The sequence below is a fragment of the Crocodylus siamensis genome, chromosome 6 (assembly GCF_052110815.1).
Source record: "Crocodylus siamensis isolate JL-2025a chromosome 6, ASM5211081v1, whole genome shotgun sequence".
Lineage (NCBI taxonomy): Eukaryota > Metazoa > Chordata > Crocodylia > Crocodylidae > Crocodylus > Crocodylus siamensis.
The window spans coordinates 84,776,946-84,797,639 of NC_143400.1; the positions used below are offsets into that span (position 1 = coordinate 84,776,946).

The following is a 20,694-nucleotide window of genomic DNA, read 5'->3' on the forward strand; positions in this document are numbered from 1 at the left end:
AGCTTGAATTGGGCAAATCCGTAAAAGCTAGTTGAGAGCAGTTGACAGCAGTGAGTTGTAAGTAAAGGCCTGTTACTTCAGGGAACTTTATTGTGACACACCTTCCCTGTCTGTATCTAGGTGTTCATTACTGTAGTGTACGATCCCCTTCAATTTTTTGCACCTGGAGCAAGTGCAAAAGTGACCTGGAGCAAGGATGGGTCTATGAAGTGAATTCTCTTCCCTCCTGCTCATTTTTTAAATGTTTCTTTTCTCTTTGCCCTTGTTGCATGCGTTCTGCTTTTTCATGAGTTGTTCTTGTGGCAAGGAAGCTAAATGAGGGGTGCTCTTCAAGCTGGTGTGGTCTTTCCTGTTATTGGTCTATGAAGTTAAACTGGACTGCCCCACAGCACAAGGCACTTTCTCGTTGCTCAGCCAGTGGTGAGCAGAGTGCCTGGTGTGATGCACTCCTGGCAGTCGGCGTTGCTTAGGAGTGGGGCCGTGTTCTTCTTCTGCCCTGCAATGTGGTGGTTTGGGGTTGAGTGTTTTGAGAAAAGCAGCTCTTCGAGATCTCCTTACTAAAACTCACTGCAATGCTGCGGCTACCACTGTGGTGAAAAAGAAAGTATGTATAGAGAAAAGTAGCCCTTTCAGTGTTTCTGTGAGTGCATTATGTACTCACTGGTACATTGAAAACAAACCTCTGTACTGCATAATGACACAGATAAGAAAGAATTTACAATAATAGCAGTGTCCTGAAGCTGTATAGCCTTTGCTCCGAGTATTTCCTGTCCACAAACTTGTATTTTTCAATAATCTTTTTGGCAGAAAATCCAGAGAACTCGAGGGGAAAACTAGTACTTGAAAACAAAATGGTAGGTGTTTTCCTTCCCTTTTTACTTAACAGTTCCAGGAAAGCAATGGAAAAGGTTAGTTTTTGGGGGAATAAAAAAGATCCCTCTCCTCTACATTTATTCCTGGAAACCTCCACTGTTACTGAACATAAATACGGTGTAGATAATGACTTGCATTTCTGGATTATTTTAATTCTTCTTAGCAAGCTTTTGGGTATAAATACCCTTCATCAGGCTGAGGAAGCCCCAGGCTATCTAAGGGTATTTATACCCGAAAGCTTGCTAAGAAGAATTTTTCCAACTATTTGAGTTGCTCTAATAAAAGAGATCAGATTTATCCAAAGAACCTTGTCTGTCTGTGTCCTTAGACCAACCTGTACCCCTTGAATTTATTTCAATAAATATATAGTGTTTATTTCTGTTTTGTCAGCGTCTACTGGCTGAGTATTTCAGGAAGGTGGGGAAGGCATTTGTCATAGAACTGCTTTTTGCATAGGCTTATTGGTCAAACTTGGCTTCCAGGCACAGCTTTGCCTATCTTATCTCTCTCTCTGTGTATTATAGTAAAAGATAATGTTCAGTACACTGTCTTTTTCTTAAAGTAAGTTTTGGCTTATGACTTTTGATCTGCTTCTCTTCCCTTATCCCTCATTCATCGCATGGTTCACTCATATTACAGTGGCATACCTTGGGACGCAGTCCCAGGTGTGGTAATGAGGTGCGTGTAGCTTCCTGCTCTGAAAATACCTGTTGTCAGACTGATCTGGTGTGTGCTTTCTTCTGTAAACTTGAGTTAAAAATCACTTGATCTTGCCAGTGCGCCTGCGTTTTTTGGGAAAGAACATTTCCGACAAGGACATGGTCCCTTCAGTAAGTTCCCACTTGTGTTTATGTAATGTAATTGTTTTGTATTTTACTTCAGCAGAGGTGTTTTTGAAGTGTTCTTCTACTTAAAGACGTGCAATAATTATTAGTAACTTAAATATAGCAATCCAGTTTTGCAGACAGAAGGCAGGGTAAGCAATTGGTAAGGTAAGGCATTAATCAAGTGTTTTTTGTTCCTTTTGCAATCTTGCTTGACATAACAGACAGGGTAAAGGAATTTGATAAGTGTTTTCCAAAGGAAAGAAAAACCTTGTAGCTGAGCTCTGATTTTTAAACAAAGGAGGATAACCTTTTTTTTTTAAATAGAGTATTAAAAAAAAAAAATCTTCCTGAAATCATAGTTTGAAATAAAGTTGGTAGCAAGCTCAGATTGGTATAAACTTTAACATGTTAAAACAGAAACCTGACTTGGATGAAAATGGTAACTCTGATGCAAAAAGAAAAAAAAAAGATTTGGAATCTTTGGTATGTGCCAGGGGCAACAACTGAGGAGCTGAATCTTGCAGTACAGTTGGTCTTTTGAAATGAATGCATGAAATGATTTGATGTACAGACATGCTTTTATCTTTAAAAATGAAGGGTACCTTAACAGGCTACAGAGTGAGATGGGGTTAAATCATGGTATTTTAGAAATAAAATAAGACTTTATAGACATTCAAAGTATTGTTTAAATAGCCCTTTCTTTCCTTCCTACTGAAGCCTCATCTTCAAGCATTTGGTGAGCCTCCTAACAATCCTGTAATAAAAGGAAATTTGATACATTTTATTGATGGGTAAACTTAGACATGCAGGGTGAGTGGTGGGGGGTGGGGGAAGGGAAGGAATTCACTGATACCGGTCCATCCCCCTCCTTTTTTTTTTTTTCCCCGGTCTACCCATAGTTTAAAACTAACTGCCTGACAGTGGCAGCAGCATTTCTATTCAGGCAAGGAGTAAGGGAGTCACTTGACCTCATGACTCAATCTGTCTGATTCTTTCTAAACTCTTCCTTCTTCCACAGGTGTTTAACAACCCTCTCTTTTAAAGAAGTAGTTTTGATGTTCTGCTAGTCAGATTATTCTGCAATTCTTCTGTCTGTTAGCTAGTCCTGGTACTGTATCACCTATTAAGTAGCATTGCAGACTGTTGTAGACTCTAGCTAAGAGCACTAACTCAGGTGTGGAAACACGAACTGAAGTGAATATCACCTTAGGTATGGAAGTAATTTTCAGTGAAGCATTAAATGCTCTGTCAAGATGCTCAAGAAGGCTAGATCTTGTTTTATGAATCTAAAAGAGATGTTGTCATTAGAATTAAATATGTAGGACTAAAGAAACCATATTTTTTGTTTTACATTTTGCATAGCTTGTGGTTTCTTTTTTATTATATATAATGTAGTGAACAAATGCACATTTTGATAAAGTTATACTTATTTTTGCTTTGATTTTAAACTGAATAATATAGCTCTAGTGTTGTTGTGTTACATGGGATGATGTATCATACCATCGGCATCCAGATTCCCCTTTTTCAAAATTTTATATCCGCCCAGGTAGGCCTATACACCTTAAATTTAACTTCCTCAATATCAAGCAGAAATAGATGCGTAGATCTGTGCACGGGCAACTCCTTCCTATTCCAGTGGGGGTGGGGGAGAGCAGCTCTTGCTCTGCTTGTGCAGCCCAGCTTGTTGGAGCCATAGGTGCTACTGAAGTACAAATAACTAACTTGATGATCACTGTAGGTCTGGAACATGGAAGGCTTGCTGTCTTTGTCTTGCATGGAATTGCTGTACAACGGCCTAGTGCTTTTTCCAGGGATGATGCTCTCAGACGTCTCGGTGGCTGTGTTGTCTGTGGAGAAGAGCAATAAGAATGGCAGATTTCTATTCTGTGAGCAGTCTAAAAATGCTGTCATTTTCCCAGCAGGTTGAGCCGGCATGCTTATGATGGTTATGAAATTGTAGAGCCTTGTACTCTTTCCTGCTAATCTCCAAGAACATTTTAATTGTCTTCTCACCAAGAAATGCTGCAGCACTTAAGGCACAACCTGAATGCAGTTTGGCAAATGTACTGAAACTTCCTTTTGTGTTTGATAAGACCAAGGCAGTTACTTTCTAGGGACAACTGTTAAATAACAGAGGATCAACAAGTAAGGAAAGCCACTTTGTTGCTAACTTTGCCTTTTATCCATGTCATAAATGTACAAAAGTGGTATTCTTGATTGATTGCATATCAAAGCAAGTTATTAAACATACCACAGAGATATCCTTTTAGGTATGCTATTAAGTCATTCATTATTTTTGACAAAGTATTCTTTTGAAATGGGTGTTAGTAACGACTAGCATGCAGAGAAGTAAGATGAAAACAGAAAACTTTTCAATAGCCTTTCTGGCGATAAGAATTCAGATATAAAAACAAATAAAGGCATATTTGGGGTTCTCTTTTTAAGTCATAGGGTCTTTTTTCCCTCTCCTGGACAGAGGAAGCATTGAGAGTGTAGTGAATTGTCACAGTGTTGAATTTCAGAAAATTAGCTGTTGAATAAATAGGATTTTATCTGTGCTCTTTGCTATTTAAAACGACAGGGAAAGGGGAATACTACTTGGAAAGGCTACAGCATTCATAAATGTACAAGGGCAGATCTAAACAGCTTTCAGTACTACATAGATTATATTGCTCTGGCCACATCATGTTAGTACAGACAGTATTTGTGGGGTAACTTTTATTTTTTTGTTGGATTCTTTTTTCTTTTCTTTTTTCATAGACTTCGTGGACTTTTATTTAGAATACATAAATACATAAAGTGAAATAGTGGCAGTTTGGAACACAAAGTAGGGTTAGAGGTGAAGTTTGACCACAGGGCTTTTCTCAAGAATTGGAAAATATTAGTATGAATTCATTAAGGATGAGGGAATGTCATCAGTAACCATTTAAGAAGAGGATGAGATGTTATACAGCTGTCTACAGAGGTTTTGGAGGGTTTCCTTGGAACACCATGCACTGCTTACATAGTCATCAGCAGATTTTAAAAGAATTAAAAAGGAGCAGGGAGAGGAGTGTTTTATTGATTGTTGGGTTTTATTTGTTATTTGCTTGTGAAACCAGTTGGCACTTAAAATGTTGTTAGGACACCTGCATGGCCTTGATGTACTTGAAAAAAATAAGTAATGTAAATAAGTAATGTATTATGGTTCAAATATTGGATAATGCTGTTTGGCTTTTACTGGAAATTAAACCAGTATTTTTAAACATGCTTAAGGGGGAACAAATGTTTTTGAACAGAAGGGTCCCATGTTTGGTGAACAAAAGTAGGACCCATGTCTCATTCTTTGTTCAGATGTGTGAATCTCATGAGAGAGAGAAGAGTTGAAAGATACAGGTTTAATGGATTAAGAGTGTTTTGTTCAGTGACCTAAAACATTAACATGAAGCTTGTGCTGTCAAACCAATGTGCCACATAGAGTTTGTGTGGAAGATGGAAAACTGAGGGTATGGGGTTTTTGTTTGTTTTTTGGTGTTTTTGTTTTGTTTTTCTGTTCTTTTTTCTAATTCTTATGGTGCTAATGCAACTCCTACCTATGCATTCATAGACAATGTCTCTGCTTAATACTGTTGGTTGCCTTTTACACCTTTGTGTGAATACATGCCATATGTATTTTTCGTTCTGAAGAAGTTGACCTTTTATTAGAAAAGTATATACTCTCATTGATTCTAACACACACTTTGAACATGTGCTGTTTCACTTGTACTTTTTAAAGCAAATGGTATCAGTTTGCCTTCGTGACTCCAAATAAACTTCCTTGGCAGAATCTTCTGTCGATGGTCCTTCAGCTTCTACTTTAGGTACCTGAAAATAAGCTCCTGCCAAAATGTCATTTTTTGCTATAGAAAGTTCTCTGTCCAGAAGCTCAAATGTCAGCACAGAATCCTCATAGTTTTAGTCAGCAAGAGTGTACCTGTGGCGGTACTGAAAGAGTTGGTTAGCAGATAGCATCTGATGATGTAAACCTCTGTTTATGAAAGTTTATGCATCTCTGGGTTTAGTTAGTCTGTAATAGGGGAGGGCAATTATTTGAGCTGGAGGGCTACTTGAGGAGCTTTGGTGACCTGTCATAGGCTGGGTCAGCACCCCTTGATTGACCCATGGCAGCTCACCAAACTCATTAAGTGGCTCTGCTCTGTACTTGACCAGGTGGATGGGATGGGGCAGTGGGTAGATGGGGAGCAGCATCTGGGAGTGGGACATGCTGGGGTTGGGCTCAGGTCTGGGATCTGGATTGCAGGGTTTGGGCCTGGGCCTGGGGCAGAGCCGCAATCTGCTTCACACAAGCCCCTGAGACGGGTACCTGTTCCACAGGCAGGGAATGTATTGTAGCTCTGTCCCAGCCCATGCTATCACCACCCAGTGGTCCCAGCGTTTTGATAGAGACCAGCCTGGGGATTCCTTGGTCAGGTAGATGGGATGGCACCATGGCTAGGGAGTGGCATCTGGGAGTTGGGTGGACAGTCAGGGTCAGGGTTGGGGCTGGCATTGTGAGGTGGTGACAATGTAGGGCTGCGCCCCAGGGCAGAGCCATGATCCACTGCCTGCACAGCCCTGCCTGTGGAACCAGCGCCTGTCACAGGCATGCAGGCAGCAGATCATGGCTGTGCCCTGGGCCACAGCTCTGTGCTGTTGCTGCCCTGTGATCCTGGCCCCTGCTCCTGTATGCTGCTTCCTGCCCACTGCCCTAGCCCATCTGCCCAGTCGAGCACACCCTGCCCACATGGATCCCAAGCTGGCCTCCATGGAGAGCCCACCCACCTGATCTGTCTGGCACCTCTGGCACTGATGCAGGGCAGATGGGCTGAGGTGCTTGGGCATTGGGGCCAGGTCCAGTGGCGGTGGTGGAGACTGGCAGCGGCAGCTGGAAGGTACCACCTGTGTGGGGACTGCTGGGAAGTGAGTCTAGCTACTGTACTCCCCCAGTCCCACTTGCGTGCCCAGGGGTGGCAGGACCAGCTGCACCTGCTATGGCCCGGGCTGTCCCCTGTTCCTGAGCCAGCAGGGCAGAGGGACCTACTGTAGGCCAGATAAAATCCCTTGGTGTGGTAGATCCAGCCCGTGAGTTGTATTTTTCTCACACCTGGTCTGTAAGGTGCAAATCTACCCTTCCTTCTGTGGTGTTGAAAGTCACCAAGTAGGTATTGTTTGCTTGAAGGTTTTGAAGTGTTGAAAGTGGTGGGTGGGATTCTTCTTCTAAGGAGGAAAGTGTAGAATAAGATCCAGTGCTCTTTCAGGAGCTGTTCGCATGTACATTGCTTGCTCAGAAAGGATGTCTGGGAACAGATGAAGTTGAGAAGAAGAACGGTAAATATCAGGGACTCAAAACAACAGCAACAAACCCTTTACACTGCAGAAAGCAGAATCTTGTAAAGATTTACCCAATGTTTTTATTCACATAAACGAAGACACTCCTAAGTACACTGTTTTATTGCTGGGGGCTGTTCAAACTTGTGTTCTGAAAATAGTTTTTAAGAACTCGTACATCTTGGTCTCATCTCTTTGTTGGCATTATGTATTATCCCCACCTACTCTTTGGCCTTCTAAACATGCCAGTCGTCATCTTTTCATTTTTTCAAGTTGCGTATTTATAGGTGACCAGTGTATGTGTTTTGTTTTTTTTCTGGCAGACTGTTACAGTTGTTTTAAGTTTACTGGGGAAATGGGCAAACCACCAGTTAATCAGTTGTTTAGTAGCTTCTTCCCTTACTGTCATTTGTGTTAAGCATCAGCTACCTTGGTTAGATTTGCAGGGGAGTGATCCTTAATGGATGTAGTTAGCAGAAGTCTCTGTGATCCACTTGTGGATACAGCTTGTTGCACTTATTGAAGGTGATTTACTGCACCGGGGATGCAGTGCAGCTTTGCCAGCTGAGCTACATCCGTGCTTAAAGAGCTTTGGTAATATAGCATAAGGACATTCCTGCACTGGTAAAATACTCCAAGTACACGGCCATGGTGAGCTCTTATGGAGTCTCAGGATAAAAGGCCTCTCAGCAGGTAGTTTGACAGCAATATCCTCCCTGCAATAGGAAGATTGTGAAGTTTACAGTTCCCTGCTGTTTCATTAGAATATTAGGTTGCTATGACACTATTAAAAATTATATTAGAAAGATATTGCAGTTGTGGAGGAAGGCACAAACATAAATCTTGAGTGCATTGTTACTGGCTTTTACTGCCTCTGTTAATATATTCAGTGTCTCGCTTACACAATTAAAAAATGATTCCACTTAGGTGTTTATTTTTAGTTAATTATATTGAAAGAAGCAATTTGTATAAACTGTAGATTTTAAAAACTACTGTTTGCTATACAGTTACCCCACCCTATTTCTTCACTGCTTAAAATTACAGGGGGTGTACTGACATTTGATAAACACATGTTGTTTTTCTGAGGACTTGAAAGCATTTTTATCAGTTCAAAGAGAACTTGTCCTCTGAAGTGAATATAGATCTAGAATGGGGTGAAGAAATTATTCTGCACCAACTGGAGTGTCAGATGATGATGTGACACCAACACCCTTTAAGTTGGAGGTTTCATCCCAATGCCCAAGCCAACACTGTGCTTTACAATAGATCCTACCAAAGTTTCCTTCCTGTGAAACTGACTTTAAGTGGTACCTATTTTAACTGATTTATCTGGGGGTTTTGCAGTGAGTCTCACGTTTCTGCGCCCCAGTCTTTAGCGTATCCATACAAAAATGAACTTCTCCAAGTGTCTGAAGAAAAACCGAAATCAATTTCATGAAGCTAGAAAATCAGTTTATTTCCCTCTTGCTATTGAATTAATTCCCTTGAATTCATATGATGAGGCAGCCAAATGACAACTATGTCCCAAAGGTATTGATTTAAGATTAAATATTCATAAGACTAATTTTAGTGTAAAGCTTTTAATTGAATTTATTAGAGCTGGGTAACTACATAGGTCGTGCAGAGCTGTTTAAGGGGAGGGGATAGCTATATTGTGATAAAGTGAAACCTAAGCTAGGGATGGATTTGAACAACAAACACCCATTCAGCTTTCGATTCCTATTTATTGTCTTAAGGGTACTTCTTAGATTTCTCTCCTCTGACTCCCTCCAGCAACTCCATCACCCTTCAAACAAGTTTCTTGTCCTTTGAGGTTCTTCATATTTTTGTAGTTTCTTGCTTTGCCTTTCCTGCTTTGCCAGTGATGCCAGCCAATCACGCCCACTTGACCTTGCATGCTGCTTCTCTATCCCTCTACCTCAGCTAATCCATAAAAGGCTTTCCCTGTCCTCCTTCAATTCTTTCCTTAAAACCTACTCTTCTTGGTGCTGCCAATATAAAACGTTGCTAACTGATAATGCCATGTAGGTGGCCAGAATAGATTTTTTTTCTCTTGTTTTTTAGGATTTTTGTTTGTCCCCCTTGCCCCATTTTTGAGTTACCAGATATAAACAAACCAGCAACCACTTATTTGTGCATCTAGATGGCCTGTGTTAAATTCTGCTCTTTCGTTATTACGGTTCTTTGCACCCTTTCCCGCCTTTCTTTTGAATACAAATGTGGTTTAGCCTGAGACTGGAAGTAGGCTTTGGCAGCGGTGCCTTTCAGTGTGGTCCAAAGCCTTACCCAGTAGGCCGATGACTTGAGGTAGAGTCCAAGCACTACTGTAGTACAAGTTAAAGAAGAAATGAATGCAATTTTTTTTCTTTTTACCTGTAACCATACAGTTGTTTTTCTGAATAATTATGTGATTTGAAATGTTAATTTCATGTTTGTGCAGCACAGCTCCAGTACATTTTCTGGAACTTTTAAGCCATTGTGTGAAAAACGACTGGGATACGGTGTGGTGGCCGCCTGTTCCTTGCTGCTGGTGTCGTACCTAGGGCTGCTTCATGTTCTGCTTGTCTTAATTCTGATTTGTAAATGCACAAGTTGAAATATTAAGGAATCTGCGTTTTACAAAGACTTAATTCATCACTTATTAACCAGTGACTCCCACTTATTAGGAACGCTGACTTCTGAATGCATACTGGGCACACAGAGGGAAGAGCATCTGTTTCCCCTGGCTCAGTGCCACCCGGCTGCCTTTCAACCAACAGTGCTGGGTTTGTATAAATTTTTTTTTTTTAAACAGTGGAGTCAGTTTCTAGTTTAATATCAAAACTTGTCTGCTAATTGACCATCCTTCTTATCACCACAGAACACTGCTAATTTCTTTCTGCTGACAACAGCTTTCAGTCTACCTCTGCCTCACATTTCACTGATGAATAAGCATCTCTGGGGTACACTGATAGGTAAAGCCTTGGTTTTTCAACCTGTGGGTCACAGACCCCTGGGGGTCTGCTGACTATGTCTGAGGGGTCAGGAAAAGATGACTAATAAATCAAAAGCATGTGAATACCCATGCTTACAATTCAAATGGGTCTGTGCCTCTATTCAGAATTTCCAAAGGGGTCCATACCTCTGATTCAAAGTTTTTTAGGCGTCTGCAAATGAAGAAAAAAAAAAGGTCGAAAACCACTGCCTCAAGTACATGTACTGAATTAGCCTTACAAAGCAGAGTAGATGCTAACCCTATTTTAGCTTAGATGGGCAGGAAGAGAACTTATTCTGTTGGACTGCTATCGAGCTGGTGCTTCTAGGCGAATATTATGATCATGCCTGAGTGTCTGATTCTGGTGCATAGTAGCGCTGTGTCTATATTGCCGAGTGTAGTGGTGTGTGGGAAGCAAAGCTAGTTTGAGTACCAGAAATTGCAGCATTGCTGAGCTATATGCTAGTGAATCTACTCTCCTATTCATTTTTAAACTACCCTTGTGATGTGTATTGATGGTTTAGATGTGGTCTATCATAATAAGTTTCCAGTCAAGGGCCCAATTCAGGACCTGTGCGGCAGTTTAGATGATATATTTTGGAAAGCTAGTTTCTTTCTGAGTATTTTTTTCAAGATACTTTTTTCTTTGGGGCATTTTTAAAAAACAGAATTAAATGCTCCTAATTCAGTTCAGAGACTTAAAGTTGTTGCCACATTTTTGTTTTGCACAGCACCTTAGAAGGATGAGAGATTCTTATTTCTCCATTCCCTTTCCTCCCCCACCATGTTGGAAAACCTTTTGCTTTTGTTTTATCTTCAAATCCAGACATTTAGAGCCTGTGAACATGACATTTACAGTGGTTTGACATTCCCACTGTGTTAAATTCCTCCGGCTAGCATCCAGAGGTGCTCCATTCCAGTGATTACTCAGAGTTCTGGATGTGAGTGCCCATTGTTGAATCTCTGGGTGAATGGGAGATTTGTGTGAAGTGGTTTCCCACAATAATACAATGTGCTGCTCCCTGTCAATACAACTTCTGCCACAGGTCAGGTTAACAGTTATGGCTGAAGTAAAGAGCCTGGGTTGCAACAAAAAGTGTACTGAAAGCAACTTGCATTAAAAAAAAAAAGATATCTACCTTGCATTGCTTATTTGCTAGAAAGTGTAACTTTTGTGTGGAAAGTTTACATACGGGAAGTTTAACTTGTGTGGGTAAAGGAGGTATTCTATTTTAGTCAGTGGCACTGAAATGTAGGTAATTATAGTAGATTACCTAGGGAATGTAAACCAGCTGTAATGTGAAATCATAATAATTTTAGAGATGAGAAATACCTTTGTTTTTACCCCACTGATTTTCTTTTCAAGAGGTAAAGCTGGGGGGAGGGGATAGAGGGATGGATTCTGCATCAGTGAACACGAGCTGACTAACCCTAACTATAGATCTTAAACGTACATTTTAAAAAGTAAACCACATGGAACATGCATCATATCTCTCAATCTCTACATGAGAAAACCTGCTTCTGTATATACTGCCTAAGGTTCTGATTTTTCAGACTTATGCATACCTAGCTATAAGCGGTGCTGATTTCACTGAGCCTACCTACAGTGCATAACCCTTTACAGGATTGAAGCCAAAGTTTGAGCACATGTAACTACCCCTCCTCCCCCAAATTATATGGCTTTTTAAAATTGGGGAACAGGAGAGGGAGATAGAGAGGGAGCCACGCATGCATGTGTTTGAAAAGCAAATATTAAAGTGCAGGGTATAAAATCTGTAACTTGCCCCAGTTCTGTCCTTACTGGGGTTGTGCACAGACTGCTGCCTTTCAGAACAGCACAGAAACAAACCGTCCCCTTAAGGCACTTGTGAGGGTTGGGAAAGCTTTGGGAGGCACCAGGTTTTTCTGAACCACAGAGCTTTCCAGAGCCCTCCGGCATGCAGAGAGGAGGAGGTAGGCACCAGCTGTGCTGCCAGCAGGAAGGCAAAGCGTGTACTTTCTCTTGTGGTAGCCAGCTGCAAACTAGGATGATCCTATTTCTTTCTTGCCTTTATGGGTCTGGTTTTGACAGCGCAGGGCTCCTGAGTGCAGATTGCTGTGCACTTTTTACGGGAGGGGGGGAAGCATGATGGCTAAGATACCTTCAGTATAATAACTCGGTAGGTGTAGACCCTCCAAAGTAAATGCTGCCTATGGTTATGACAGTATGAATGGCCATTACCTTTCTAAAGTGAACAGTTAGTGTATGTGTAAAAGGTGTCCTAAACAAGTGAAGCTGATTGAGCTCTACCTGTTGCCATTTTAAAGAGGCAGCATGATATAGCCTGTGTTCATTAGAAGGACATGGGAAATGTGATTGTTTTGGAGAAGAGGAAGGCTTGTAAATAGGCAAGGAGAAAGAGGGTGGGTGTGTAAAATCCATGTAAAATGGTAGCGGAGAGTTGTCTGAAAAAAGTTGTAGATTGGCTCTCTAGTTTCCCTCTGAGTATAAACCTGTAAAAGTTGGTTTAATTGGACCCTATTGTTCAATGTCTTCCTTTCCTAGGGCAGTCTTTTGAGGTTTTTTAAAACTCCCCCTGAGCAGGTTAATTTAGCTCTAATACCATCTTTTTGACAAGGCTTTGAACTGGTGTTCACTGATGTTCTGTTCAGGTGTTCTTAATATGAGTCTTAAATGAATTTATTAGGCCAAATTCACTCCTGGTGATTCACTTGAATGCATTTGCTGGTATTGTGTCTTATCTGAGTTCACCTCCCTTTGGGGCACGTTTAATATTATTAGAGCACTATACCCTTTGGGAGGAATGTTGGCTAGTTTTCCAAGAAATTGCACAGGTTTCTCTCTGGACAATAGAAAGCAGCATGGAAAAAACCAGTGGAGTGGTACATTCCTTTGATAGTTAAAGACTCCTTTGTGTGTGCCTGCTGACTTTGTTCTGGTATTTCATCAGAGGTATCGTACATTGATTAGTTTTACTTGCCCCATGAAATAGGACACTCCTGTATAAGGTATTTAACCTAATCTCTTCATTCCTAAAATTCTCTTCTGATGTGCTGTTTAAGTCATGATGTTTGCAGCTAGTTAGCAACGTGTTGGATGTTCTTGAGGCTTCCTTTCCCCACAGGAGATGTTAATCAAATGTGAGGTTCTCTTCTAACTGTTCAGTGAATGAAACCAGAATTGCAAAAATGATGCTTTTCTGAAGTTTGTACTTGGGTTACCCTGAGTTAGAAAAGTTTTTTTGTATTTGTTACATATGGACGAGTCTAGCTAAGTTAAAATGCCTTTCCCAGAGCTAAAAGATGGTCAGTTTCCCAGTCAAAGATGGGCCAAAGCTGTAGAATTTTAAAGCCAGATTCTGCCACTTGGCCAGACCAAAGATGAAGCTGTTCTTGGGTCAAGCTTCTGCTGTATCCCATATTGTAGTGAACACGGGTATTCTTTGGGATAAGATTGGACTGGAAATTATTGTTTCTGAAATGCAGAAATGCATGTTGCATGAATAATAAAGACAATAAGTCTAATTCTTTATTTAGGTGAATGCAACCCCACTGCTTAGAACAGTCTTTTAGCATGGGATTTTCTAGTGTGCCTAATTGACTCAGCAGTATAAATTCTTTTGATCCTTTTAGCAGGGTCTTGTGTTTCTAAACTTGTTCTTTTGACAGACTCGGCTTTGGCACGCTTATCTTTAAGATTTCAATGGTATATTACAATTTATTGTTTTTGTACATCTTTCAACTCTCGTTTCCATCTATTTGTGTTTTCTGCTGAGCAGTTTGGACAGGATAAACGTGCGTGTTTCAGTTACTCCTGTTAGTGAAGAGAAAAGAAGCTATTGATAGTCTTTTGAAGAACAATGGCAGTTGCTAGTTTTCTTTTCCAGATGGGCATTCTGTGCCTTATCCTTTTAAATCTTAAAAATGCAACTTAAAAATATTAATTGGGAGTTTTGTTACAAATATCACTGTATGTTTTTGGATGCTTTCAGTTTAACCTACCATGTTTGCAATTAGACACAGAAAGAATGCTTTTAGGTTTTAAGTACTTTTTCAGACGGATGTGATTTTTAACTGGGCTAATGAACACACATCAGACAAGAAGACAAATTCCAGACTATTTGTACCCTGACCAACCAGCTGTGTGCATACCTCCAGGTACTGCTCATGTCTCGAGAGGCTTTTTCTACATGAACAATTATCACCACTCCTTTTTGCATTCAAGTGGCAGGCCATGGCAAGCAGTTTTCTTGGGTACAGCTGTATTTGCTGCTGAGCTGGAGTCCACTGAGCCTGTGGAATAGAAATATCGCACAGTGCTAGTTTTAATTTAGGTATTTTTGTGAAATACTTTTAAATAAGCGTGTCTGAAAAGCGGTATTCATTGATGGAGGCTTGCAGCACACTTTGCTAATATACCAGGCCTGCAGAGAAGAAGCAGAAATAACTCGGAGGTTTTCGTACTTCAGCAGAGGCAGTTAAAAATCATCTCGGCTGACAAGTACTAACTTTTTACCAGGTGGGGTTTCTGCCTTGTCAAATTAGTGAGACAAAATCATTTTAACACCAGTACATAGGCATTTAAAAGAGCTGATACTGACATGCTTTCCGGAAGCCTAGGAAATCGTACCGGGAACATTCCTTTTCGTGGAAGACTACTGTGCCCTGCCGGCTCAGCGTAAGACAGTGAAATATGTGTTTTCCCCCCTTATTTCCCTCTGTCCCTTATTTCCATCCTTAACTGCAAGTAGGTAGAAGTAGTTCAGTGCTAGTCATTTTGGAGCCTGCTGTCCACAAGGCCATATTAGCCACTACTCTTTTCAGTGGTATGTCCTGTAGACCTGTACCTCTGAGCTGCGAGCGTTTGTGGTTTGATGTATGGACCAAATGTTGTGGCAAGAGCTGAGACCTTTCAAAGTTTGGTCTCTTGGGAACTGTGTAGGTGCTTAGCAGCTTGTGGTGCTACACCCCTACTTTTCTCTCCTATTTGCCAAATATTTTTGCGTTCTCTTTTGGGTAGATATTGGCACTGAGCAAGCTAGGAGGATGACAGGTAAGTCTTTTTGTAAAGGATGCTGGGGGTTGCCGGGGTGGGAAAGGTGTGTATCGTAGCTCATGTGTATTAAAACATATACGTTCCCACTCGAAGCCAAGCAGATATTTCCCTGCTCGGGTTTTTATAGTAAATTTATTTGACTTTTATGATAAAGTTGTTTTAACTTGAGGTAATATTCCGCTGACATTTTTCTATGCTGAAGACTTGCTGGAAGCTACTTAACTGCATCTCCAGGTGGGTCAGGAAGTGCAGTTTAATTTCCAGTGTCTGAACTTGACATGCGAGTCAACTGAATTATCTTTTTTTTCAAGATAACTGTTATCTTTGAGTGAAAGGGTAGAGGTGACTTTGAGAGGCCCCTCAAGCATTTGTTGTAGAAACCTGTGGATAAAATTAATTCTTTTGTGTGGGAGATCCAGGGTAATTGTGATTCTGTGTTGAGATCTTTTTTTTTAACATTTTAAAAATTGGTTGTTCAAAACCCCTGTATGTTAAAAGTAATTGTCTGGAAACAATCGTCCTCTTCATTTTTTGCTGCAGTGTAAGTGCTAATGAAGTACAATCTTAATCTCTTTTGGTATTTGGAGAGACGGACTGATCTAGTGCAGCGTTTTCCAAGCTTTTGGAGTTTATGCCCTGCTGCAGTGAAGTTGGCCACATAACATTCCTCTGACTTCAGCTGCAATCGTTTTCTTTTTTTTTTTTTTTAAGGTTTTGAGGTTGAATCAAGGGAGCTCAGTACCAGGGCAACTGCATCTTGAGACACGGCTTCACCGCTGCCACTTTGGGTTTCCCTACCTGCCCTTTGCCATTAATTGCCACTGCTGCTCTTGCCTTGTGAGCTGCATGAATCCCTTCATAGGCAGGATCTGGCCCATGGATCTTAGGTTGCTTGCCCCTGATATGTGATTAGCACATTCATGGGTAGCCTGGTAAAATCAAAGTCTCTCCTCAGCCTTTTCTGTCTCATCCCTCTTTTACCCTCGTTTGAGAAATGTTCACTTACTGAGGACATGACTGGGAGTCAGTCTTGACTTCCGCTTTGTCTTGCCGGGTGGCCATGGGTAAGTCTCTTAGCTTATTTGTTACTATTTCTCCAGCTGTAATGTTACTATAACACTTATTTATCTGTTTCCCAGGGATACCATACAAACTAATTAAATGACATTTGTAAAGGCCTCAAGATGTAAGAGTGTTCATATAAGCACTAAATGTTTTCATGGAGGTAAACTTGTAAGTTTTCTCTTTTCCTGAAGTCTTATTCATAAACAACTGGGAACATAGGAAATTGATGGTTGTTAAGGAGTCTAATGGTGATGTGGATAACCTTCTGCAAGCCTGGCTGAAGTGAAATGGTCAGGTTACTAGGTAGATACAAACTTGTCCTTTTTATGAAGTACCATTTTGTTGCCGGAAACTTTTTGATTAGTACTAGTCAAAGACTCTTGTACACTTAAGACTTGGCTGATTGTGCAGTGTATGTACTTGAAAGGGTAAGATGCCATAACCTTAAAGCATTGAATTTTTCTTTTTTATACTGATTTTTTTTTTTTTTGATAGAGATGTACATATACAAGATGTCATTGTTGTGGTTTAGTAACATTATACTTTAAATGATTTTCATTAAAAGTAAGAATTCTTATTTAGTAACTTTGAGTAGTCTGTTACAGCTGAATGAAAAATTAACCTTTATGAAAAAGAGTTGAAGCTAAATATTGAGAAATACTGTCACTTTGCCAGACTCTGTTTGAAATGTGGCCTGTATTAGCTGGAAGAAGCTCATTAGTTATGACTTCTCTGCCTTGTACCTTTTACATAACGGGAGGGGGGAGAAAGGGGAATGTTTTTGACTTCTACTGTAATGAGAAGTGTAGTCAGAAACCTAGGAAAAGTTAGATGGCCCGGCTTATCCCAATGTGGTTTAAACTCTTCTTGGAATTTGGGGATAACCGACTTAACACAATGGGTCATGTTAATTTTCTATACATGGAAACTTGTTTTAGATGGCTAAACTTTGTTCTTCCTTGTTTTTAACTTTTTCATCTCTTGCCATATTGAACTAATTTATGTATTACTAATTCACACATTGAACTAATTTAAGAACTTAGGAACATCATCTTACAAATGTCCTACAGCTCACCAAGTATTACAAAGCTGAAGATCAGATTTGGAAGTGACTGGCAAATATTGAAAAGTTTGGTTTGGGTGATAATGAAGCATCTAAAATCAGGGAAGCTTTATACCTGTCTTTGATCTAGAATCTGGCTTGGAAATCTGAAGAAATTTCCAGTATTTTCTGGATGTAGCTAGACTGAAAATGCAACAACCACTCTTGTTGAACACTGGCATTTCTGTGTCCTGTTACAGCCAAAAGCAAGGAATAGACACATGGAGGGGGAAAAAGTCAGTTTCTTGGTACCTGAAAAATATTAGGGGTTTTGTTTGAGTCAAGTGCTAGGTTAGTATCATGCCGTTCGTATTTTATTCACTGAAGTGAGGTTCTCCAGTCTAAATTTGTTCTGTTTCCTTGGGTGGTGTTTTCCCAGTGGGAAATTTACTTGGTTCTTGGAGAGAGAAGGGGTTGCAGGGCTCCCCTACTAAAACAGTGCATGTCAGTCAAATGAACAGAACTAATTTATGTATGAGGAACTGTTTCATCCCAGCTTTTGATTTTTTGTTTTTGTTTTTTTGTGGGGTGGGGGGGGAAGGAGGGAGAAGGGGAAGAGTGTCAAAGGATGTGATACTTCGTTTTCTCTAATTTATATTTGCAAAAATACTGCAGTTGAAGAATGAGTGAGGGATTAGTCTCTGAAACTGGTTCTAGGGGCTTAGTACCTGAAAAGTTTGTTTTAGTGGCTTTTAACACCATCCCATGTAACCATGCACATAGTAGGTCTACAGTGCACACTGTTAAAAAAAAATGCCAGTGACCAACTATGTCAATACTACTGTGTCCTTCACTGATGCCAGTAGCAGCAAAATGAGAGAGCTTTTCTTAAAAAGAATAAGTATAAACATGACCAGAGTCAGAAATTGTTAATACAGTAAAAAGAATGTAACTGCAAAACTTGAATGGCATACAGCAAATAAATCTCAGCATATTGGTGTGTTGTGTCTGAACTGGGAATATTACTATGGAAAAATATAGCTTCAGCTACAGCCTACATTTTTTCCCTCAAAAGGAAAAAAATTGGCATTGCCATATTTTTTTTTTTTAAACTGAATATAAATTGAAGTTCAAACATCTAGGTTCAGACTGGATGAATGTGTCATTTATTGGTTTATGTACTTTTAATGTGTTTATAATGGCTTTTGTCAGCCTTGCAATCCTTTCAAATTTCCTTAATGAAGTTAGAGAAGTAGGCCAGGAATGAATTGAGGACATGTGTGCTCTAGCTTGGATTACCCATAAAAGCAAGAGAAGGCTTTGGTTTTGTGAAGTTCTCCCTTCTGTAAGATTGAAGACTTTGCAAGGTCACTGCAGACCTTTGCCTGAATTAATCCACTGTCATTGGAAGCGGCTAGAATCATCTTTGGAAGTTGTTTTGAAAAACACTTTCTCTCCAAAACCAAGAGTGTTTTTTTTCTATAAAAGAAAGATGAGATGCTTGTGTGACTATAGGAGTTGATGCTTTAATATTACAAGACTCGAGTAACAAACCTCCAAAAAAAGTGACTGATGAATTAGCGTGGGCATTTTAGGCAAATTTCAATAGCCACCAAGTGTAGAAGGGCAAGGGGGTGAATATAAGCTGGGAGCTTTAATCTCCTTAAATCAGAGGGTAGACATCTGTAAGCTGAAGAGGTAGCCAAATGTTCTGGGGTTTCTGTAGTATTAGATGTACATCAAGGTTGAGTTCTGTATGGCTAAGCACTTGGTTTAGGGCCAAACTTACAGAAGTGGGTGCAGAGTTCAGTCACTTGCTAGTTGCTGTTTGTCATTTAAGCTATGCTCCTTTTCCGACTTGCTGAAAATGTGTCCTATAATTATGCCTCAAGTGAAAGGAGAAGAGTCCTGTCATTTAAAAATTGATGGAAGTAGAGGCTCTCTATTTATATCTAGGTCGAGCAACAATTAGAAAAATGATATTTTTCAGGCTAATGATAGCATTAGAGGGAGGTATGCGATTCAAGCTAGATCTGGCACAAGCTGTCAGAGTCTGTGTAGATGTCCTGACTGATGAGGGTGATAAGGGTAAGCCTGACAGGTTCAAGGGTTAGATGCATAGTTTGGTTAAACATTGCTTCCTGTACATATAAAGGTGCTTGATGCAACAAGAATGAAGAGTTGAAACTAAATAGTATTTGGGAACTGTGGTTATTGTTATTACCCAAGTGAGTTTTCCGAGCTAATCAGATTGCTCACTTATGGTCTCTCTTTTTTTTTATTCAGATTTATTATATTCCAATTTAGTTACTTGCAGAATAGTGAGCTCTCGATGGGCTCATTTTCAAGAAATCCTAAATAGATAAGTCAACAAGGATGGAGGGGGTATAAATCAGTGTTTTTTGTCTGTCTACAGTTCAAATTTGTCTCTTAAAAATCTAAATTTAAACACTTGCATCATGAGGGGTGGGGATGCCTTAGTGGACTGAGTATCAGGTTTGCAGTATATAGACTCCGTGGAACCAGAGTGTCTAATCCTGGAATGGTTTCATCAGACTCTCACCCCTCATAATATATAAACTGAATTCCATGCAGTTCTCTTTTATGGCTCTTCTGGCCCTGACTTTAAAGAGCAAAGTCCTGCCTGTTGCACACAAATATTAGATCCCACCACACTTTTTCCACACAAATAGGGTTTGCCCTGTTGTTCTTTGCCAAAAATTCCCCTCTGGACACTTCTTTGGTATTGTGTGTGCCCCTTACCTGGTTGTTGCTACTTCTTGGTTTTCTCCCGAAATTCCACTACTGTCTCACGTGGTACCTTTTATGCCAGAGGATCCCAAAATACTCATGAATGATTGTGAGTGGATAAATTGTTATTTAGTCAGCATGCGGCTTTTTTATTTGGGGTTTTGTGCAAAAATCGGCTGTCTTTGTTAGGATAAACTACTTGACATTAGGTCCTGTAGTTTATTCATTAAGAAACTGGATTATTGCCTCATAAAACAGCTTGATGGTACTATTAACACTGAATTATAAGACTTGTTTTTACAAAGTGCTCTCCTCTTCATTTTAGCAAGGCTTATATAACACTTCAGGTAATTAGCTGCTAGGGGGTGGGGTTACTGTGAAAGTGGTCTATGTTTCATTATAGATTCTTAAGTGATGTCTTCCATCATGCTCCAATTTTTTGCTTGCAGGTTTGTTTTCTGAGTAAGGAGCATTCTGATGGCTTGTACTGTGAATAACTGGGGACTCCTGAAATTGGATTTTTAAATGCGCTTACAAAAATGCGGGTTGTCTGTAGACATGCTATTAAGGATTAATACCACTTGGCTTGTGCCTTGGATGTCAAGAGTAATAGCATCTATTACAAATATTAAATATTCAAAGGATACTGGTTCCAAGAACTACTGTATGAAGAAAGCATTTGTGTTACAGACTAAATTCTAAGCAGATCCTGCTGTAACATGGGTATGAAAGCTTTAGCTCATGGATTTTATTCTTGGAA

At 40.1% G+C, this 20,694-nt stretch overlaps 1 protein-coding gene across 6 annotated transcripts in view; it reads left to right on the forward strand.

The window, feature by feature from the left end:
- FNDC3B (fibronectin type III domain containing 3B) overlaps positions 1-20,694 on the forward strand; it is a 354,050-nt gene that overhangs the window by 32,782 nt on the left and 300,574 nt on the right. The window contains exon 2 of one of the 6 annotated variants that reach the window (XM_090051042.1): positions 9,713-9,811. The exons of 4 other annotated variants lie outside the window; for them this stretch is intronic. The gene's annotated coding sequence lies outside the window, so the exon portion shown is untranslated. Of the gene's footprint in view, positions 1-1,573; positions 1,704-9,712; positions 9,812-20,694 lie in introns of those variants that run through there. One more of the 6 variants, XM_090051041.1, reaches the window with a different exon arrangement.